Here is a 19518-nt window from a genome sequence, read left to right on the forward strand (position 1 = left end):
GACACTGTACAGAATCTAGCTATCCCTTCTTGTTGGACTATATCCCCGCATATAGCTCAAAGATTTGCCATATTTTCTGCTGACCCTAGGAATTACCCTTGGTAGCTGACCTTGCTGCCTGATTTATCTACCTGCTTCCTGGTTCATCTCTGGCAGCAATATAAGTCAGAAGAAAACAAAAACATGAACTGACTTGGCCCTGGATTCATGTGCCTTGGTCTCCACCAGCCTGTGGGTCTTCCTGCTTCCGTATTCATCAGTCCCACCGGCTATGTGAGTCAGAAAAGCCTCCAGCTTAATATCTGAGCTATGGACTTGAGTCAAACTGGACTTAACCACTTCTACATCTCTCCGATCCATTTTCTTGATATACAATTATTTCTCTCCCTCATCTATCCATCTTTATATCATCTATCTATTCATAGGATTTTGCTTCTGTAGACAACCTTGCCGAACACAGCTACAACATTTATCTTCACCAACGATATCTTCAATTTTCTTAAGATTGCTTCCAAATAAGCATGTAAGCTTATCCTGCCTATTCTGAGTTTATCCTGAATATTCTTTATCAATATTCCACTTTAGGGCCCTCCAAACAGTCGTCACAGCCTTCTGGGCTGACTTGTGGGTTAGTCTGGGCTGACTAGAGAAACAAATTCATAGACACGCATATGCGTATAAGAAAGAGCTTTATATAAAGAGTAAGCGTACATTAAGAAAACATCTCAGCCCGGTCCAGATCAAGTCCATAAGTCCAATATTAGCCCATATGTCTAATACCAATGTGTAAATTACTCTTCAGACTCACGAAACGCAGGCAATGACGCCAAATTCAGGAAGACCGCAGGTCAGTGGGTGGAAAGTCTTGTGGATCCAGTGGTGTAGAGGCATCTCAGAGCTGGCAGGGGTCTCCACGTGGTTCCTTTAGCTCAGGGGCTTAGACTGCCATCAGCCTTCTCCATGTAGCTTGTCAACAAGAATGTCTCTCTGAGAGTAAGGCTGTGTCCTGCCTCCAGTGAGCTATTTATCTTCCTAGTGCCTCCAAATGAGGTCATCAAGCTGCAATGTGATCCACCCCTTCACCCTTCATCCTCAAATGGACAATAATTTATGTAACTATCACAACTTGTCTACCTTGAGTTTCACAAAATCAGCAGATCCCCTGTCAAGCCTTTGTTTTGATTTGATCTCTACTCGAAGGCATTCTGGTGGGACTAAGAGAAATATATCCCTGAGGGGACCTGCAACATCCATCTACCGACAACAGACACATTTGAAAATATGTTTCTGTAGAATAAGCCTATGCATGTGTTATCTGTGACCCTCATAACAATACTTCTTAACTTACATTGTGTATGTATGTATTTTGAATATTTTGGTAAGATTGGGGTAAAGACTACTAGAAAACGCATATGTCAACTTACATATCAATACCTGAAAATATTGAATATATTCTTATTCAAACATTGTATAAGGAGAATCCTATCCATATTCTCTAGTCATTCCCATTTAAATGAGAGTTTTCAGAAAGCTTGTTCTTCCCGTTCCCCAGAAAAAGCAACCTAGAATTTACTATAAGCCAAATTGACAATTGATTTGTTGCTAACTAATCTCTTTTCTGGATAATAATACAATATTTCAAATTTTTACTGAAGAAATAGAGGCTACAAAGGATCAGATAATACCAGGACACATAAAACAAGGTCATATAGGGCATCGTGTCTATTTTTGATAATTATTATGCTAAAGAACAAATAGAGAAGTCAGACTTACAATTATAATCAGAATAGTAGAACAGACAGGAAAAGGGTGGTAAAGAGTACATTATCTTCTTTCACTGGATCAAATAATCTCAAAATCTCACAATGACTTAAAGTTGCAATCATGTACTTACAGTCAGGTATGCAGATGGACCATGCAGATTGGATTAGTGGGCATCACTGAGCATTGTCCTGCCACACTCATCGCCAACCTTTTGATCTGGCTCCAGTTTGCTTCACATATGTTCATTTTGAATTAAACTAATTTGAACAGAATATATATATTGTGTGTAGCTGTGATGTTGCTATATGCCATTGAATGGATTCTGCCTCCTATGACCCAGTACGTATAGCTGAGTAAAACTATCCCGTCTTCCTTGCCTCTAATCTTTGCAGAAGCCTAATCTCAGGCCTTTCCTTCTGCAGAACGGATAGTGGGTTGGAACCACCAAACTTGCATTTAGCAACTGAGGACATAATTTTCCACCGGTTTTTTTCTCTATCTTTCTTCTTTCTGTCTTTTTTCTTTCAAGTATTAATGATATATTTAGTGAAAATGAGCGTTGATTTTGCACTCTGTGAAAAACATGTTACACATTGGATATATTATGAGTGTATATAATATGGTTGAATCAAATTCCCACTTCAGCACAAATTCACTCAAAATAATCGTCCTTAAAATCCCAATATGTACACATAAGTCACACAAATATAAGATTAAAAAATACAACTTAACATGGAAACAAGCAAAATTATGCTAACATTTCTTATCTAACGGCATCATTTAAAGAGGTTTATATTTGTACCGAGGAGGGAAATCTAATGCTATGCATCTTTTTTACATAGACTGTGTTGTTGCTCTTAGGAGTTGCTGCTGAGGTGGTTCCCGCTCCCAGCTGCTCAGAACCTGCAACAAAACCGACACGTAGCCCGATCCTACACTAGCCTATGCCATCGGATGTAGCTCAAACCTGCCCTCAGCTCAAGTCGGTGCAAAATTAGGTACAAGGCACAGAATGACTTGATCACATAATATTCTGCATTGCCTCAAATTTGATTTTTGTATGCTTGCATAGTGACACATCCCTCTTAAGATATATTTTGGTTAATAAACCCTTTGAGAAAAGACGTCTCCTATACCAACGTCCTTCCTCAGTACTGAGTGCTTTCCTATACAAAATTATTCTACACAAATGCAAAAAATATCAAAAGTCTACTCTTTCTTCTTATCTGAGCTACCTAGAAAGAGCAGAGTTCAAGTTTTTTTATCGGTTAGCTATCTAATGAGAATGAGGAAAAATATGGAAATTAACTAAAGTTCATTTAAAAATTTTATGACTTCCTGAGAAACTGAAAAACAAATTTGATATCATACGATAATGCAATGACATAAGAACAAAATTTTCAATTCAATCAGCTTTGTGAGATAACTTATCTGAATCCCCAAATATGGCAATTTCTAAAATTAAAAACCTTAATATTTGTAGTATTGAATTTGTATTGGTTTTCCACACTCCTGAAGCAGAAACTCTAAAGGAGAACATATAAAACAAAAGGTGCACTCCACAAAATATTAATACAATAATTTCTTGTATTTTCATTATTGCTTTAGTAACTCCAGCAACTTTAAAAGCAATATTTAAACCTTATAACACTTTGCGATGGGTTTTTGGGCTAGTCATTAAAATCCAGTTCTTAGTTATAGACATATAAGAAATGCTGACTAAAGTTCACTTATAAAATTAATTCATCAATAAATGTGTATGGTAATATGCTAGATTGACTAAATGCTTTCTACAAAGAGATTAATTTTAAAACACAGAGTAGTAAATAATAGAATACTGCTACATTCATACAAAGAATGTCATTGATAGAACTTTAGATTTTAAAATTTAGTAAGACTACAACCTTTCAGGCACAACCTCCTTCATTATTTAACTTGTGTGCTTGCTTGCTTTAAGCAAGTCATTCTTATGCCCTATTGGGAACTTCATTCCACATTTGATAAAATATATATATTATCTTCTGAGTGGACCCAAATGTGCACTATTCACAGTTTACTCTATCCAACTTGGGAAACTGAAGGAGCCCAGAGCTCCAAGATCAGTAGTTCAAATATACCAGTTGCTCTGTGGGAGAAGATGCGACGTCTACTCCCATGAAGAATTATTGTTTCAAAAAGCCAGAAGGGCAGCTCTACCCTGTGCTGTAGGGTGGTTGAGTTGGCCTTGGCTCGAAGGCAGTGAGTTTGAGGTTTTGCGTTCGGGTGGTGCTGTGAGATGCTAACTGTGAGGCTAGCAATTCAAACCCAGCAGCTTTTCCAGAGAAGAAAGTTGACAATATGTACTCCTGGACAGATTTCCAGTTCTGGAAGCACTATGTGTCAGAAGTGGCAACATGACAGTGAGTTAGGTTTAGTTTTTGGTCTACTAGTTAATAGGAATAATCTAGGACTTATTTTGATGGCCGAAAGTAGAAGAACTTTATAGTGTTTTGTATTTTCTCTTCCATTTTTTATAATAAGATTGTTAGGTAGATTATGCAGATGCTGTCATCAGTCCCATTTTAGAGATGAGGAAGGTAAGAATCAGGATTTTAAAGGTGAGGCAAATAATAATCCTTATAACATCGATTCAGGTTCTCTTCTCTTAGATCACTTAAAAACAGGGTACATCTGCATGAATAAATGAATGAACAAATGACTTAGTGAGCACTGAATGGCCTGATGATGGCACAAGTTCTATTTTTGGAAAGGTCCTTGTGGGCTCATTGGTTCTTTGAATCTTTGGTATGTGTGGGGTGACTGCCTGGTCTGGGTGGGCTTGCTTTAGCTGTTCCGTGCACCTGCTCCCATGGATAGACATACTGTGGAGTCTAGCACCAGAGCATCTTTCTGCTGTGACTTAAAGTCACTATGTTTTAAAATTATTATTTGTGATATGTCAACCGAAATGTTATTGAACTCATCTAAAACACATAAAAATTTGAGAAATAGTATTTCGATTAGAGACCAAAGTTAAAGATCTCAGTAGAATGTTCCCTGAATAGTTTTTCTTAACAGGGATGCAGCACACTTACTCGTCTGTAGTTTTTTACCCGAACTTCTTAGAGCGCTAACTCAGATTCGGTTTGAACAAAAGGAGGCTATTGGGCACATGAAAGAGTTGTCCAAAAATTGAAATATTATGATGAACTGGAACTTATTCAAATATCATATGATTTCATAAAGACTGTAGTTGGACCGAAGGGTGATTAAATAATGCTCAGAGAAAAAGAACATCAACTATGTCTTTGATGAATTTTGCAACTGCTAACTAGCTTAATTTGTATCTTTTTCAGATTAGCTGGGGAACGGGGACAGCAACAACCCACGCTATTAATATATTGTACAATTATAAATTGTAGTATCCTTCCAAGTAGGATGTCCACCTTCTACAAGCACACAACACCCAGGGTTCATGCAGGTAGCTTCTCCGTGGGAGACATTCAAGTCAATTTCTAATGTAAGCGTGAATTAATGTTAATGTAGCTCTGCTTTGCCAATACACTTCAAAGACTTGTGGTTTGAAGTATTAATTGATGACTATATCAACATACCAGCTGGTTATGGAACAGTCCATGTATTAGTAATATAAGTATACCTTGCATTGGCTTATTTTCTCTCTCTTTTACATGAAAAAAGATTTACTAAACAGTGGTTCAGTAATTGCTGACCCATAAGAAAAAAATTAAGGGGCAATAGTTTACGGTACAAAAAAACGTGTGCTTTTCCTAATTAAATTAAAATTACATGGGACGAGAGCCAGGGGATTTTCTCAGAATTATTTTCGGTGTCTTAACTAGCTGGAATTCTTTTAACAACAGTTTTGAATCACGCTTTTGCAGGGATGGCTTTGCCTTTGATGAGAAATGGACATTTCTTCAATTCGAAGCACAATGTCCTCAGCTTAGTTGTTTCCCAAAGCAGACGTGTTTGTGTGTAGTGGATCCACGGATTGTAGCATGTTTAGTGCAAGCAAGCCAGGCTGAAAATCTGTTTCTACCAAAAAAGTAGACTTCCTTTGAGTACTAAGCTTTATGTAAAAAATATGATGATATTTATTTCATGCAAGTGTACCGGGAACATTCCCATCAAGAAGTTACTTAAACAAAACAAAACAACAAACATTTGAGCCTTCATGCCTAAAGCTGGTAGACATCTAAGCACGACCCCTCCTCTGGTTCCTGAGACCACGGAGTGTTTACTAAGAATGTCAGGCTCGCTTCTTGTAGGCTCACATTTGCCTGTTCTCGCCTTCGAGGTATTGCTACAGTCAGCTTGCTCTCACCCACGTTGCTCCTAAGGGTGGATGCACCTGCCTCCACTTTATTGTCAGTCATCATAAATATTTGCTATGTTTAGAAGCCCTGGTATCATAGTATTTTTTGGTTGATACAGGGCCACTGTGAGTTTTTTAAAACATTTGATGATTTTTTTATTGATATATGATTATATTTCTGATAAGTTTACTAAATAGGTTTATATTTATTTGATTAAATATTTGGACAAACCTAGTCATGTATTTTGAAGCTTTTGGTTCATTGTGTGTATTTTTTTTTAAAATCCTTTTATTGGGGTCTCATACAACTCTTATCATAATTCATACATATATCCACTCTGTCAAGCACATTTATACATTTGTTACCATCATCATTCTCAAACTATTTTCTTTCTATTTGAGCCCTTGGTATCAGCTCCTCATTTTCTCCCTCCCTCACCCCACATCACGAACCCTTGTTAATTTATAAATTATTATTATATTGTCATGTCTCACACTGTCTGACATCTCCCTTCATTCAATTTTCTGTTGTCTATCCCCCAGGAAGGGGGTTGTATGTAGATCCTTGTGATTGGTTCTCTCTTTCAACCCACCTTCCCCTTACCCACCTGGTTTCACTGCTCTCATTATTGGTCCTGAGGGATTTATCTGTCCTGGATTCCCTGTGTTTCCACTTCCTATCTGTACCAGTGTACATCCTCTGGTCTAGTCAGATTTGTAAGGTAAAATTGGGATCATGATAGTATGCGGGGGGCGGTGAGGGGTATAGTTGGGTGAGTGGGAGGGGGAGGAAACAGTAAAGTAGAAGAAAGTTGTATGTTCCATCAGTGCTATACTGCACCCTTACTGGCTCGTTTCCTCCCCGGGACCCTTCTGTAAGGAGATGTTCAGTTGCCTACAGATGGGCTTTGGGTTCCCCACTCTGCACTCCCCCTAATTCACAACGATATGATTTTTTGTTCTTTGATGCCTGATACATGATCTTTTCCACACCTAGTGATCACAGCGGCTGGTGTACTTCTTCCATGTGAGCTTTGTTGCTTCTCAGCTAGATGGTCACTTGTTTATCTTCAAGCCTTTAAGACCCCAGACACTATATCTTTTGATAGCCAGGCGCCATCAGCTTTCTTCACCACATTTGCTTATGTACCCACATTGTCTTCAGCAATTGTGTTGGGAAGGTGACCATCATGGAGTGCCAGTTTAATAGAACAAAGTGTTTTTGCATTGAGGGAGTACTTGAGTAGAGGCTCAATGTCCATCTGCTACCTTAATACAAAACCTATAAATATATGCACATAAACCTATCTCCCCATCATCATATATAAATATATTTACATATGTACATGCCTGTATTTAGACTTCTATAAATGCCCTTTGCCTCCTAGTTCTTTCCTCTATTTCATTTTACTTTCCTCTTTCCCCACTATCATGCTCAGCCTTCATTTGGGTTTCAGTAATTCCTCTCGGTTACATTGCCCTTGATCAAGCCCTACCAGGCCTCCTACACACTCCTGGCCATCGATTTTGGATCACTTATTGTTCACTTGTCCCTGGGTTTGTTAACACTCACTTCTTTTTCCCCACCTCCCCCAGATTGTTTATCCCACCTATCTCATTGTGTATATTTTGATCTATTTATTTCTTCTTTAAAAATTTGAAACACTTTTATTTTTATTAATTCTTTTATTGCAATGGAAGTTGTAGCTTTTATTTTTAGATTTTAATGTGTATCCAAAGCAAGTTTAAATTTTGTAACAATTGTAAATTTTAGCTTCTCTGTTATTCACATACATGTACACACCCAACCATTCTGTTCTTTAAAAATAACTAAAGAAATATTCCATATATATTATTTTTTAACCCGAGAAGAGTGATGAAACTTTAATATGAAAATATTTAAAGTTATTTTAGATTTTATTTTACCTCATAGCTAGAACCACTATGTCACTATCAACACATGGTAAAGGCTTTTATTTTATTTATTTATTTTTAATTTTATATTTGGTGGGAGCTTTTACCGATGTCATAACATTTCATAGTTCAACCACATCAAGCAGTACTGTACCATTGTTACCACGATCAATTTCAAAACATTTTCATTCTTCTTGCACTCCTTGCTTATTAGATTCCCTTCATCCCCCTCCCTTTCCCACCCAGCCCCCCAAACCCTTATTTTATCTTACACCATTCACTCCCACCTTTCAGATATAATTCTGTTGTTCACTCCTCTTCAGAAGGGTTATACAATCATCCATGCTATCAGCTCCCCATTCTCACCCTCTCTTCTCATATCCTCAGGGCTGTAATTCTGATGTTTGCGGTTGGAAGGAAATGCAGGAAGGGCAGATTGATAGCCTGCTGCCATTGGCGGAGGATGTCCTTGGAAACGGACTCAGCTGGGTATCCACAGCCAAGGGAAGACAAGAGCTCTGCTCTGGATCTCCAGCTAGCAGCCGCCTTCTCTTGACTTTCTGGTCTTCATTTCCGCACTGTCTGCCATCTTGTGTCCGTCAGTGCAAGCACATTGAACCTTGCCTCCATGCTTCCTAATTCTGATAGAAAACTGACCTTGCTTGTTACTGAACACCAGGTGGAGAGAATGCCCAAGCAGGCTACACAGGCACGCCTGGCTGTGCAATGTAGACTCTACTAGAGTCATTGCATCTTTTTGCAAGTATAGAGACTGAATGGCACACTTATTACAGAGAATTATTAAATTATTATATTAATTTTTTCAGTGTCCATCACAGCTCTCTCTCAATTTGAAAGTGTCTGAGTTGGGCTTTAAACCTAAAGGAGTAAGGTAATTTAACCTGTAATGTAAACATCTTTCTAGTATTCTCTGCTTTCAGCAAAGATCCATCTGACATCAGGAATACCAAGGCTGGGGTCAGGTGCACTTTGGTCCTCAAAGTTAACATCCTTACTTTTTTTACACTTTCAAGAGGACTTATATAGCAGATTTGCCCAATGCAATGCATCTTTTGATTTCTTGACTGCTGCATCCATGGACACTGTATATCCAAGCAAGACTAAATCCTTGACAACTTGAATCTTTTCTCCATTTATCATGATGTTATCTACCAGACCAATTTAGAGAATTTTGGCTTTCTTTACATTGAGTTGTACTCTGTACTGAAGGCTGCAATCCTTGATCTTTATCAGCAAAGGTTTCAAGTGCTCCTCACTTTCAGCAAGCAGTGACTGGCACTATTATGGTCCAATCATTTTAAAGAGGAAATCTATATCATCATTCTTCCGCTGGATAGCAAAGTGAGTACATGTAGTCCAGTGACCAGTTACCATTCATCTGATGACTATGCAGGAGTCTTGTCCAGGAAAAGTCACCCTTAAAAGAAGACAACAATAGGACGGTCGATTTGAAAGAAAACAGAATCTGAGCTTTTCATTATAAAGTCACCAGACCAAACCGCCTACTTTCTATTTATGCCATAGTTTGGCAAAATTTGCACTTGCAACCTAACTGGTGCAATGGTTAGTCTTACCAACGCTTCCTACAAATGCCTTTGTTGATTTGTTTCCTTATATCTCACTCTTTTATTTTGCATTAACATTTTTTCAGGTTGAAATGTATGCTGTATGAAATGTGCTTTATGTAGGCCCTATGGGAGCAAAATACTCTCAAATGTATTGTTTCTGAAACAAATCGCTATTTAATGTCCACACCTAAACCAGATTTTATCTGGATATTGAATTACAGATTCTCACACATTTTCTCTTGAGCGTCTGAAAGCATGACTCTTTTCTTCTGGCCAATATTGCTTCTGATTGCTTTTTGATCCAAGTAGTATCTGAGTGTCGGTCACCTTTCATCCCCTGCCTCTCTCCTTGTTTGTTCCTTTCCCTTGTTTGCTTTATTTTTGTCCTTCTGCAGTTTCACTGGGCTATCTTTGGGTATATCTTTATTTTCTTAATCATGTGTTTTTCAACTTAAAATCCCCTCTTTGTGCAATTTTCAGTCATCATTACTTCAAATGCTGATCTTTCTTCATAGTCTTTGCTATTGTGGTTAAGTGTCTTTTAAAAAACAATCTTTTCATTGGGGGCTCTTAGAGCTCTTATCACAATCCATACATCCGTCCATTGTGTCAGCACATTTGGACAAAGGGGGCCATCATCATTTTCAAAACATTTCCTTTCTACTTGAGCCCTTGGTGTTAGCTCATTTCCCCCCTCTCCCCACCTCCATCCCTCATGATACCATGATAATTTCTAAATTTTTTTTTTCATATCTTACACTGACCATTCTCTCCCTTCACCCACTTTTCTGTTGTCCGTCCCCCTGGGAGGGGGTTATATGTCAATCACTGTGATTGGTTCCTGCTTTCTCTCCCCAATGTTCCCCTTCCCCTCCTGGTATCACTACTCTCATTATTGGTCCTGGGAAACCCGTCCTGGATTCCCTGTATTGCAAACTCTTGTCTGTACCAGTATACATGCCCTGATCTAGTCAGATTTGTAAGGTAGACTTGGAGTCCTGATAGTGGCGGGGAGGAAGCATTAAAGAACTAGAGGATAGTTGTATGTTTCCTCTGACTGACTCTTCTCTTCCTTGTGTCCTTTCTGTAAAGATGGACTTTGGGTCTCCACTCTGCCCCTCATTCACATTGATATGATTTTTTGTTCTGGGTCTTTGATGCCTGATACCTGATCCCTTTGACACCTCATGATCACACAGGATGGTGTGCTTCTTCCATGTAAGCTTAGTTGCTTCTCAGCTAGATGGCCGCTTGTTTCTCTTTAAGCCTTTAAGACCCCAGATGTTATTTTTAGATAACTGGGCACCATCAGCTTTCTTCACCACATTTGTTTATGCACACACTTTGTCTTTAGCTATCATGTCAGGAAAGTGAGCATCACAGAATGCTGGATTATTAGAACAAAGTGTTCTTGCATTAAGGGAGTACTTGAGTGGAGGCCCAATATCCATCTGTTGCCTTATTACTTAGCAAATAAATATATGTACATAGATCTGTTTCCCTACTGTTATTTATAAATGTATATACATATGGACATGCCTATATTTAGACTTCTATAAATGGCTTTTGCCTCCTGGTTCTTTCCTCTATTTCTTTTTACCTTCTTTTTGTCTCACCATCATGTTCGGCCTTCATTAGGGTTTCAGTTCAGTAATTCCTCTCGGCTACATTGCCCTCTATGAAGCCTCTCTAGGCAACCAAAGTCCTCCTTGCCACGATTTTAGATTACTTATTGTTCCCTTGTCCCTGGGTTTGTAGACACCTCCTTCCTTTCCCTTACCTCCCCCTCTCCCATGGTCTCCAGAAACCATCAATCCTGTTGTTTTCTCCTCAGGATTGTTTATCCTGCCTATATTGTCTAGATAGACATGCAGAGACAATAATGAGCACAAAAACAAGACAAAGCAAAACATAACAACAAAAGAAAAAAATAGCTACAATAGCAACAACAAAAACAAAAATCAACATCAAAGAAAGAAAAGCCTATTAATAGGTCCAGGTCTGCCTGTTGACCTTTATGAGTGTTTTTCAGTTCAGTCTAATGGGTTGCCATGGCCTGGCCCCAAAGTCTATTTTTGGTATTCCTAGGGGACTTCATTGCCTTGCTCCCCTTGCTACTCTGTTGCACACCCATAGTGTTTTGCCCTGGTGTGGTGGGGTGAGATAGGGCACAATTCCCACCTGTGTCTCCAGTGTTGTCCCTGAGAGACATCATGTCTCATGGTGGGGCTGGCCCTATGGTCTTCACTGTGTATTGGCTGCTCTGAGGTGGAATATCCTCCAGGGGCTTGGTGGGCCAAGAAGTGTTCCTCTCCCTCTCCTTCCCTCTTCACTTGCTCCTGATCAGAAGTGGCCCTCTCCCTGAGTTGTAGCTTCAATGTTGTCCTCTGAAGTAAGTTCTTCGGAGGGGTGGGTGGTGGGTGGGCGGGGGAGATGGTTTCTATGTAGTTGGGATTGAGGCCAGTTTAGCAAACCTCTCTGTTGGTTTGCTGCTTCATGCAGGTATGTTACATTCATGTCTTGGCGCACAGGGTTGAAGTATTGCTTTATCTCCACAGGAGAGGGAGAGAGGTTGCATGTCTTTGAGATGGTTCCTACTCCTATTAACCCTGTATCTAACAAAATGAAACACCGCCCCACCCTCCATCATCCTTCAGATTGCTATGCTAGAGCCATTGTTCCAATTAAGGTGCTAATTTATCTCCTGGGGCCCTTCAGCTTTCTTTGACTACTTTGCCCAACATGAGATCTTTCTGCAGGGATTGAAATCTCACAATGACTCTTGTAAATTGTTTGAGATGAATTCTCACTATCTTCACTTTTAAGGTACATGATGGCTCTAACCCTTCCAAGACAGATTTGTTTGTTTCTCTGGCTCAAACTTGAAATTCACTACCATCCAGTAGCGAACCTGTGGGACAGACTAGACCTGCCCCTGTGGGTTTTCTGAGGCTGTACATTTTTATGGGTGTAGAAAGCCTTCTCATTTTCGGCAGCCATTCCACAGGAGAAAGATGAGGCTTTTGAGTCCCCTCAAGATTTACACTTTGAGAAAACCACAGAGGCAGTTCTATTTTATTGCATAAGGCCGATCTGAGTCAGAATTGACTAGATGGCTGAGAATGTTTTTGAGTGAGTGTTGTTCCTAATTCATTTCCTTCTATATGTTTTCTCGTGCCTGCTATTTTTCTAATAATTGATTTATTTTTATAGATGATATTCTTTCTAAAATCTCTTGGAGGTTTTAAAAATACTTATCTTAAAGCCATTGCTTTGACTTTATTATCTCACATTGATGCGACTATTACGATTGTTGACTCTACATCTTAGTTTTGGTTTTTTGTTTGTTTGTTTCTTTTGGGTGTCTTATAGAATTCACTTGTTGCCTCCTCTTGAGAATTAATTGTGGTTTGCAGTGTTACTGCATTTCACTCCACCTATCTCATCTCCAGTTCAGTAAAAGAGCAGGAACTCTATTGGAATCTTGGTAGCTCTCCTGTGGTGATGTTGGGCATCTCTTACAGCCACTGATGCAGCCAGGACTTGAGTGGGCGCACATTCTGTTGGGGTGACTGTCGCTATGTCACCTGAGTTCCTGAGTCGCAGCTTCAGGGAGTAATCACAGCTATGTTCAGCTTCATTTGGTCAAAGGAGGGGTCAGTTTCAGTCCCAGATTTTATTTCCTGAGCGTGATTCACTCCCCTCCCTAGTTACTCTGCAAAAGCAAACATATTCCATCATCTCCCTGTTTCTGAGTTTAATGCTCAACTCGACTGAGGTTTTCATGTTTGTTTCATAAATTCTAACCTAAACATCTTGTATCTTCTCATTTTTGAGCGGAGATATACTTCTTTAATTTTTAAAACTTTACTATCGTTATAGTTTTAGATGAAGAGGTAAAATTTACACATGGAAGTGTTAATTCAAAGTGATCTTCATGGTAAACCTCATCTCTCTCTCTCTCTGAGGAAACAATTTATTTTTTGATAATATTTTGATTTCTATTTCTTGTTTGTTTTTCTATTTATTGGAAACATTTAAAAAATAATTTCTTGGATTTCACCGTCAATCTTTCACCATTGAACTCTACATTTCTTTGTCCCGCCCATCCTTCTGCTCTATGAAAATTCAATATTTTATTATTTTAAAAAGTGCTATCATATACATGCTTTATAAGTATGTATATTTTAAAATATTCTTTATTGTTCTCTTAATTTTTCTTCTATATACTCCCTCTTTCTTCATGCTGAATTGACAAAGAGGAACATTATAATAAAAGGAGGAAAGACAGAAGTGAACGATTCATTTTACTTGGATCCAGGACCAAAGGGGACACTTTTTGAAAATATGCTCTTGGTAACAGAAATGAAGCTGGAGATCACGTTGCCAGATTATATAAGAACAATGACTTCTCCATCCCAAACACCCCTTTCCACAAACACAAATACCGTCTATACACATGGACTCTTCAAAGAAATACACAGATATCAAATTTTTGTGGGAAAAGATGATGGGAATCTCAATATAACCAGCTAAAATCAGGCCAGGTGCTGACTGTGGACAGAACATCAATTGCTCAAATGGAAGTTCAGGATAAAGTTGAAGAAAATTAAAACAAGTCCATGAGAGCCAAAATTCTATCCCACCTGAATTTTTAAAATATCACAAGAATGGATTTTCTGCATTGGACACTTATGGAAAAAGAGAGGAGGAACTGTGGGAGGGCACCAAGAACACCAGTCATGAAGAAAGTAAAAGGTCATTAAAAGACAAGAAAAAAAGAAAAAATCAAAGCAGATGTCAGAAGACATTCTGAGAGTTGCTCTTAATCATAAAGTGGATGAGGCACCTAGAATAAATGGTGAAGTCAAGGAACAAACAGAAAATTTCAGAAGGCAGCTTGAGAAGACAAAGCCAAATAGTACAATGAAATGTGCCAAGACTTACAGTTAGAAAACAAAAAAGGAAGAACATGCTCAGTATATCTTAAATTGAAATAACTCAAGAAAAAAATTCAATTCCTGAGTTGCAGTATTGAAAGACACTATGGACAAAATATTGAATGATTAGGACGCATCAAAAGAAGGTGGAAAGAACATAGAGTCACTGTACCCAAAGGAACTAGTTGACATTCAACCATTTCAAGAGGTAGCATATGACCAAGAACCAATGGTCCTGAAGGAAGACTTCCAACCTGAATGAAAGCATTAGCCAAAAACAAGGCTAGAGGAAATGATGGAATACCAATTGCAATGTTTGAACCAGATGATGAAACACTGAAACTCTTCTATGCCAGAAAATTTGGAAGACAGCTGATTGGCCAACTGATTGGAAGAGAGTCATTATTTGTACCTATTTCAAAGAAATATGAGCAAAGAGAATGTGAAATTATAGTACAATATCATTAAAATCACATGTAAATAAAAGCAACAAAATGGTTATTTCAGTACACTTACAGGGAGCTGCCAGAGGTCCAGGCTGGATTCAGTAGAAGACATGGAACGAGGAATATCATTGTTGATGCCAGATGGATCTTGGCTGAAAGCAGAGAGTACCAGAAAAATGTTTACATGTGTTTTATTGACTATGTAAAGGCATTCAATTGTGTGGACCATAATAAATTATGGATACCCTTGAGAAGAATGGGATTTCCAGAACACTTAATCATGCTCATGAAGAACTTATACATATATCAAGAGAACAAGGAATAATACATGGTTTAAAATCAGAAAAGATGTCCGTCAGGGGTGGATAACCACACTATACTTATTCAATCTGTATGCTGGCAAATAATCAGAGAAACTGGATTATATGAAGAAGAATGAAGCATCAGAATTGGAGGAAGGCTTATAGAAACCTGCAACATTCAGATGACACAATTTTGCCTGCTGAAAGTAGGGAGGACTTGAAGCACTCACTTGCTGATGAAGATGAAGAATCGCAGCCTTCAGTATGGATTACAACTCCATGTAAAGATGATCAAAATCCTCTCAACTGCACCAGTAGATAACAACATGATAAATGGAGGAAAGGTCGAAGCTGTCAAGGATTTCGTCTTGCTTGCATCCACAATCAGTGCTCATGGAAGCAGCAGTCAAGAGATCAAAACCCACTTTGAATTTGATAAATCTGCTGCAGAAGACCTCTTTGGAGTACAGTGAACCCTCGTTTATCACGGTTAATCGGTTCTAGACTCTACCATGATAAATGAAATTCCGTGAAGTAGGATTCCTTATTTGTAAATCAAATATTTTCATAGTTAGAGCATAGAGGACATGAAAAAACACCCTTTAGTCACCATTATACTCATATTACCCAATTTATTAAACAAAAAAGGGAAAATACAGTAAAACATTTTGGACGTTACAATTATCATTTATTATTTATTATATTATTTATGGCATCTAGTTTACAGTATTACATATTTCACATACAGTATTATTATACTTAGTTCTTACAAATACTGTAATCAATAGCCTATGAAATGACTTAAGGGATGTACTCTACAGGTGGGTCGCCGTCTTTTTCCTCTGAAGGAGCGGGTGTAGGCAGTGGGTGCTGTTACGCAAAAACCGCGATAGAGTGAAGCCGTGGAAGTCGAAGCGCGAAGTGGCGAGGGTTCACTGTATTGCAAAGCAGGGAGGTTACTTTAGGACTGAGGTGTTCCTGACAGAAGCTGTGATAGTTCGATTTCCTGATGGGCATGTGAAAGTTGGACATTGAATAAGGAAGACTGAGAAGAATTGGTGCATTTCAGTTGTGGTGCTGGAGAATATTGAAGGTTGCATGGGCTGCCAAAAGAACAAACAAACCTGTCTTGGAAAAAGTAGGATGAGAATCCTCCTTAGAGGCAACGTTGTTGGTACTTTGGGCATGTTTTCTGGAGACTCAGTCCATGGAGAAGGACATCAAGGTTGGTACAAAATAGGGACCGCAAAAAAGAGGCATACCTTTAACGAGATGGATAGACACTGTGCCTGGAACAGTTAACTCAAGCATAGGAACAATTGTGAGGATGGCGCAGGACTGGGCAGTATTTTATTCTGCTGTGCGTAGTGTAGGTATAGGCTAGAATCGAATTGATTACAGATAACATCATGAAGAATTGATGCATTTAAATTATGGTGCTGCCAAAGAACATTGAAAGTACTATGAACTGCCAAAATATTAAACACATTATTTTTGAAGAAGTACAGGCAGAATGTTCTTTAGAAGCAAGGATGTTGACACTTTGTCTTATGCACGTTGGACCTGTTATCAGGAGAGACAGGGCCCTGGAAAAAGAAATCACGTGTGATAAAGTAGAGGGGCAGGAAAAAAGAGGAAAGCCTTTAGCACAATGGATTGAGACAGTGGCTGCAACAATAGACTGGAACATAAGAGCAATTGTGAGGATGGGTGGTGTTTCAACCTGCTAAACACAAGGTCCCTATGTGTAGGAAGGGTCTCAATGGCACTCAACAACAACAACTAAAAAAAGGTTGGCAGTTGTACCTACCAGCGGCTCTGAGGGAGAAAGTCTGTTTTCGTTAAAATTCACAGGGTCTTACTCTTGTCCTCCCAGGTTACCAAGAATCAGAAACTTCTCAAGGACAGGAACTTTAATTTATATTTTTCTGGAGTCACATATGATTGAATTCTCTTTGGTACTATTGGTTTTCACATATATCTTTTGGCTTTCCATCCTTTTTCCACATTTTATAATGAATAATTTGCATAGTGCAAATAGCTGGTTTGGATTTCTTTCACTGTCATGGCAATAGATTTCTTTTGATAGTCCTTTCAATTGAGTGGTAAATGTGATTGTTACCACTCACATGGGGTAAGCATATTGACAGTTTTCTTAAGATGAATTGTTGGAAAGTTGATATTAATTGAAACACTTAATTACTTTATAACTAGAATCTGGATAGCTTAGTGTAGGCCAATGTATTTCAAATTATTTATTCTCAGGGCTTGGTAGATTATTAAAATATTTGGAATGCTTTGATATATGATATTAGATGAAACTATATTAGGAATCTTATCTTTGTATGCGTTTAGATGAATATAATATTAATAATATGCCCATTACATACATGCTAACATACATCTTTTAAAGAAAAATTTGAGGTTTTTTTTTCTTTTAAATTTACGAATAGCTTTATTTTTAAACATCTCTTTCATATGCATCTAAATAGCTTGATTCGCATATGAACCAAGACAGCTAGATTTCCATAGCTACCTTTGTATTCCTCCTGATGCCACTTGGTGTTTGGCATGAAGCAGAGAGAGTGACAAGAATGGAAAAAGGAAGACAATGGATTAGCCTTTGCAGATAGTTGTATGCATTGCTCTTTTCTAATAAATGCAATGCAAATGGTAATTAGTTTCAATATATAATCTAACTTCAACAAACCTCCTACACAGTTAGATAACTATTCTTGACATATTTTGTGTTACAAAGAGATAATTATCTATACGTGGTTTGGGCCTTCATGTATTGCTCATTTGGGGCTCTTTTCCCTTTATTCTTTCCACTAGCAATGGTTAGATCTGAACCCAGAAAGACCTTTTGCTTTGAGATAAATCTGGGAAGTGCACATTTAACCACTTAATGCTGCTTCTAGGTTTTTTGTGAAATGGAAAGTATGTAATATTCTCTAAGCTAGAAAAGAATGCAGAAGTTTACATTTAAAAAAAAACCAACCTGTGAAATAAAAAGTTATTCCCAACTGGTGACTTAAAGTTTGTGGTTCAGATGGAGATGCCTGCCACTAGGATCCATTAGTAACTGGAACAAAGAAATGTGCTAGGCAGGGATTTGGCCCACAGGAAGCATTTCTAACTTGACAATCAGTCATCTAAAAGAAAAAAATTCTAAATAAATAACTGATCCCTAAATATCACCAACATATTACATATCAGTTTGAAAAATATGAATTAAAATGATATTTCATCACAATAAATGGTCATTTTATCACGTACAACAGCTCAGAAACCACAAATAGAAATAGAAAGTCATTATCTTTCTCCCAATTTGTGCCCTTTCCCTCAATTGGTTCACATTTGCAAGTTGAAAATACAGCTCACATTGGCACACATGGTGTAAAGTGAGCATATATTGAATTATTGATTTTCTTTTTAGAATGATTTGTATACAGCGTAGTTATTAAGATAAAACTATACCTTCAAGAAGGATTTCTGCCGACTTCTAAAATAGTGGGTTTGGGTACTACTTTAGTGAGTCACAAAATACATTCAGAATATAATTAAATCATGTTTTCCTACAAATATACTGTCAACATATTATTTCTATAAATTTGAGAGATCTATGGATGCCCTATATCACAGACACTATGGAAAAACAGGTCCTAAGTTAAAAATTGCTGTATTATAAAGTAAAACAAAAACAAAAAATCTTACCTAGTTCTACGTCAATATAGACTCTTTTCACATAAAAATAATCACCTTATTAGAACACAAAGTCAATGTACAGGAAGCAGCCATCAATAAGTGACATATTGCATTGGGTATATCTGCTGCAAATGTCCTCTTTGAAGGGTAACAAGGGAAATATGTCACTTGGAGGACTAAGGCGTCATGATCTTTTGAGTTGCCTGTTATGCATATGAAAGTCGGACAATGATCCTGCACACTATTATGTTTTTACCCTTACCACCTTAGCGTGATGTTTTTCATTGTTTTCTGTTGGGTTTGCCAACTGTGAAGCGCAGGAGGCATGGGTGCATGATGATAATAACGGGTACAAGGGGAGATGGGGAGCACAGGGGAGGGAGGGGAAAGATAGGGAGGGAAAGGGGCTTCTGGGAATACCTACTGAAGATAGAAGGGGAGAGGGGGCACTAGAAGGGAACGTGATTGCACTAGTCATCTTAAAAGCGGTTTAAACATGGGGTGGGGGTGCTCTAAAATTGATGTGGGGCTGATTGTACA

This window comes from Echinops telfairi, unplaced genomic scaffold (genome assembly GCF_000313985.2).
Source record: "Echinops telfairi isolate 266 unplaced genomic scaffold, ASM31398v2 ScPeMD7_23;HRSCAF=83, whole genome shotgun sequence".
In the NCBI taxonomy this organism is placed as follows: Eukaryota; Metazoa; Chordata; class Mammalia; order Afrosoricida; family Tenrecidae; genus Echinops; species Echinops telfairi.